The following is a 5,013-nucleotide window of genomic DNA, read 5'->3' as shown; positions in this document are numbered from 1 at the left end:
CTTTGTGTGTTACCAAACGTCACAACATAACTGGGTGATTATAAAGGTGCTCTACAGGTGTTTCCGAAGGTACATGTTGGGTTGGCATAATTCGAGATTAGGTTTTGTCACTTCGATTGTCGGAGAGGTATCTCTGGGCCCTCTCGGTAATACTCATCACCTAAGCCTTGCAAGCATTGTAACTAATGAGTTAGTTATAAGATGATGTGTTACAGAACGAGTAAAGAGACTTGCCGGTAACGAGATTGAACTAGGTATTGGATACCGACGATCAAATCTCGGGCAAGTAACATACCAATGACAAAGGGAACAACGCATGTTGTTATGCGGTTTGACCGATAAAGATCTTCGTAGAATATGTAGGAACCAATATGGGCATCCAGGTCCCGCTATTGGTTATTGACCGAAAATGGTTCTAGGTCATGTCTACATAGTTCTCGAACCCGTAGGGTCCGCACGCTTAACGTTTCGATAACAGTTTTATTATGAGTTTATAAGTTTTGATGTACCGAAGTTTGTTCGGAGTCCCGAATGTGATCACGGACATGACGAGGAGTCTCGAAATGGTCGAGACATAAAGATTGATATATTGGACGACTATATTCGGACACCGGAAGTGTTTCGGGTGATTTCGGAGAAAACCGGAGTGCCGGGGGGGTTACCGGAACCCCCCGGGAGAGTATTGGGCCTTATGGGCCTTAGGGGAAAGGAGAGAGGGGCGGCCAGCATGGGCCGCGCGCCCCCTCCACCCTCTGGTCCGAATTGGACTAGGAGGGGGGGCGACGCCCCCCTCTTTCCTTCCCCCTCTCCCCCTTCCTTCCCCCTCCTAGTAGGAGTAGGAAAGGAGGAGTCCTACTCCTACTAGGAGGAGGATTCCTCCTCCCTTGGTGCACCCAAGGGGACGGCCGGCCTCCCCCTCCCTCCTTTATATACGGGGGCAGGGGGGCACCCCATAGACACACAAGTTGATCTACGGATCGTTCCTTAGCCGTGTGCGGTGCCCCCCTCCACCATATTCCACCTCGGTCATATCGTCGCAGAGTTTAGGCGAAGCCCTGCGCCGGTAGAGCATCATCATCGTCACCACGCCGTCGTGCTGACAGAACTCATCCCCGAAGCTTTGCTAGATCGGAGCCCGGAGATCGTCATCGAGCTGAACGTGTGCTGAACTCGGAGGTGCCGTACGTTCAGTACTTGGATCGGGCGGATCATGAAGACGTACGACTACATCAACTGCGTTGTCATAACGCTTCCGCTTACGGTCTACGAGGGTACGTGGACAACACTCTCCCCTCTCGTTGCTATGCCATCACCATGATCTTGCGTGTGCGTAGGAAGTTTTTTGAAATTACTACGTTCCCCAACAGCCGGCGCACTCCCACAAAGGTCTCCCAGTCCTTGATTTTGAGGAGATCGTGTCACGGCCTCAGTCAGCTGTTGTGTGCCTCCTTCTTCATCAACTACGACAACACCTTCCCTCCTCTCCCAGCTCTGTTGACCACGGGCCTCGCGTGTGTGAGTAAGCTCCATGGCCAAAGTTCCCTCTCTAGCCCCGCTGATTTATAGGGTCATCGGCCAACCACCCTGCTTGCACCACCACTCCCCTTGCTGCCACACCAGCAAACCGAGGTCGCGAGCATCAGCTTCAGGGAGCTTGGTGGCCAACTAGTGGAGTGGAGCGACGACTCCGATGACATGGTGTTCTTCCGCATGGCGACAAAGACATGGCGACCACCATCTTAGCGAATTGCTAGATCTCGACGGTTGGGTAGGCCAGGACGACATGAGGCTATGACGGAGGGGGAGGCGGTGGGGTGCAATGGCGACAATTGGGGGCTGGGCCACGACAACGTTAACGGGACGGGAGGTGCAGGCACGTCTTCGGAGCGAACGGGATTTTTACCCCACTCGACTGCAGCCGACTATATTTACGGATCGAAAGGCGCCTCAAGTAAAAACTATGCTCCTCTAAAGCTTTTGAGGGTGGAAAGTTTGCTCCTCTAAAGCATTATAAGGCATCGGTTAGAGATACTTCTATATATGTGCAATTCAGACACGTAACAGTCCAATAAAAAGCTGTAATTGTTTCTCCCATTGGATTCCAAGAGTGAAACACATGAACATACAAACTCCAAAACTGGCACGGAAGCTCAATATAAATGTCGTGAGGGTAGTCATAGTGGGGAGTAACTTAGATTAGTATTACCTTTTTTGCAGGCAATTCAGAGAGCTTTATTACAAAATAGCAGTCCTAGGACAATCAGCCAATAGACTGGTCACTAGGAAGCTAGGAGTCTCATCAAGCCAGCAGTCCGTCACATTCAGCGTGCAAGTATGCTTAGCACATAGATGCCCTGAAACGTTAGCCGCTCGATTTACATGAAGAATAATAAAAAACTAAAAGTCTCTAACAAGCTCTCCAATTTCTAACAAGACAGGAGCCACAACTAAACGAGAATTGTGGCGAGTGTTCCACAGATCTACCATCTCCAGGCAATCAACTTCCATGATCACATGCGTATAGCCGCGAAGATACGCAAATCGCGCGCCTTCTCGCATAGACACTGCTTCAGCTATCAATGGATCTGTTATCCCCATATGGGGTTTGCACCAAGCACCAAGGAGTCCAGTAGTGCAAAATGACATAGAAGTACTATCATAGATGATTACATTTATTACTCCCTCCGGTCCTTTTTAGTTCGCATATAAGATTTGTCCAACGTCAAGCCTCGTAAAATTTGACCAACTTTATAGAAAAACTTATTAATAATCATAAGGTGAAATCAATACCAGTAGATGCGTCATGACTTAAAGTTTCATATCGTATAACTTTATCACAGTAAATGTTGATATTTTTTCTTATAAATATGGTCAAACTTTGTGAAGTTTGACTTCAGACAATTCTTATATGCAGAGTAAAAAGGACCGGAGGGAGTACATTGTAGACTCATTTTGCTTTGCATTGCGTTATGTTACTCCAAACTCCTCTCTCCTCATTAACTATATGCCACATAAGCAAACTTGTCTTCAAATGCGTTATGTTATTTACTAAAGTACCCCCACTACGCCCAGCCTGAGGTGTTTAGCGTTGAGCAAACTCAATGCCAAGCCCTTGATTGTCCACATCAAAGCAAAGCTTTAACAGTTGTAGGACGACAAGAAAAATAGAGATATTGGACCACTCTGACTCTGACAACCGGATCCTCTAACATTCATAAGGAAAGTCACAGTGCTACAGTGCTAGTCTAGTGTAAAATGATGACGGAAAGTTAGGAACTGTTAGTAGATAGTTAGTATGTTGTTTACCGTTGGTATTTACTATAGATACAAATAATTCAAAATTAATTTTATTTCATCATTATTTTGTTTGTATGTAATTACTATAAATGTACACAATAGATCATCAATTTACAAATTAATTAATTTGTTTTAGCCTTAATCATACTGATAGAAAGAAGGAAAGTTAGGGTACTGTAACTTCTCTAACATTCCTTACGAATGTTAGAGGATCCGGTTTCCTCTGACTTGTACCCTCCCGTTCCAAAAGACTTGTTGAGGTTGTCTTTTGATAATACACACGCACTGGTTCAAGTCCTGGCTCGGTCAAGGGGGTGCTTAGAGATTTTCTCCTATAAAAATATACCGCCAAGGGCTAGTCCTGGCTGGTCTTTTTTTTCAATAATACACACGCACATGGTTTATTTATTTGCTTTTGTATCTTCTGTTAGTAATGCATGGGCTTGGTGCTCACTATTATTGTCGCTTCTATATTATGGGACGGAGGGAGTAGAACCGAATGAGCATTAGTTTTGCGAAAAAATTAACGCCCACACGCCTCCATCACCACTCATTTTGCCACGTATGAATACATGACATCAGCAGAAATCTTTTTGGTTTTCGGCTTAAAAATGTTTTATCTCCTAAATAGAAAAGCGAACTAAAAATCCGTTTTCACCATTAAATCCGTCTTGACGAGATCTTCAAAACTAGACTCCATGTTGATATGTTTCGACAATTTTTTCTTTTACCCAGAAGTTGCCATGATATTTACACTATAGTTGCCATAGTGCTTAAACTAAAGTTGCCATGTGACAATTTTAGTTTATAGATCATGGCAATTTTAGTTTTTTGATGATGACAATTCTAGTACTTTGACCATGAAAATATTTTTTTATTGAACCATGACAATTTTAAGTGTATGTATCATGACAATTTTAGTTTATGATGCATGGCAAGTTTAGTTTCTTAATTCTCTGTTTATAATATGTTAAAATTTACTTTTAAATATAAAGAAAATAGTTGAAACATATCATGGCAACTTTAATGTAAATATCATGGCAATTCATGTGCAATAGAAATGGCAACTTTTAACCCAAAAAAATTTTCGCCGAAATATATCGATATGAGATCTAGTTTTGAAGATCTCGTCGCGAGGGATTTAGTGGTGAAAACGAATCTTCAATCCAATTTTTTATTTAAGAGATAAAATATTTTAAAAACTGAAAATCCGAAAAGATTCTCTGACGTGGCAATCTATTTGCATTAAAGATGTGTGGTGCATCTCTTTTCCTGCCACACGTGTGACCGTTATCGACGTCCTAGTTTTAAGGATACCGCCGATCAGATAATTTTCTATCATGCCATATTATTTTTTTGCCATTAACCTGCACTCGCGAGATTTAAATCAGAGATGTTGGCGTGCCACACAGTCACGTTTTACTCGCTTTGGTCGTCATAATTTACAAATCACGCGGTATTTAGCTCACTGCAGCATCTATGGGTTGTTGGCATGTACACTCTGTAAGTTTCTGACTTTTTTAGCCATCTTAAGCTTAGCTGTGAAGTGGCCACGCCATCAGCACGGCAGCCATGTGCCAAAGTAACGGAGAGAGCTGGCAGTGGCGGCGACCATCCATCCCCCCTCCCTCCCTCCCCTGTTTCGGCATTCCGCCACGCTAGATCGGACCCTCTTTCCCCTTTCTCCTCGTCCTCCCATTTCCCGTTCCCACGCAG

This window comes from Triticum aestivum, chromosome 1B (assembly GCF_018294505.1).
Source record: "Triticum aestivum cultivar Chinese Spring chromosome 1B, IWGSC CS RefSeq v2.1, whole genome shotgun sequence".
Classification (NCBI taxonomy): domain Eukaryota; kingdom Viridiplantae; phylum Streptophyta; class Magnoliopsida; order Poales; family Poaceae; genus Triticum; species Triticum aestivum.
Note: the sequence above shows the minus strand (reverse complement) of the source record.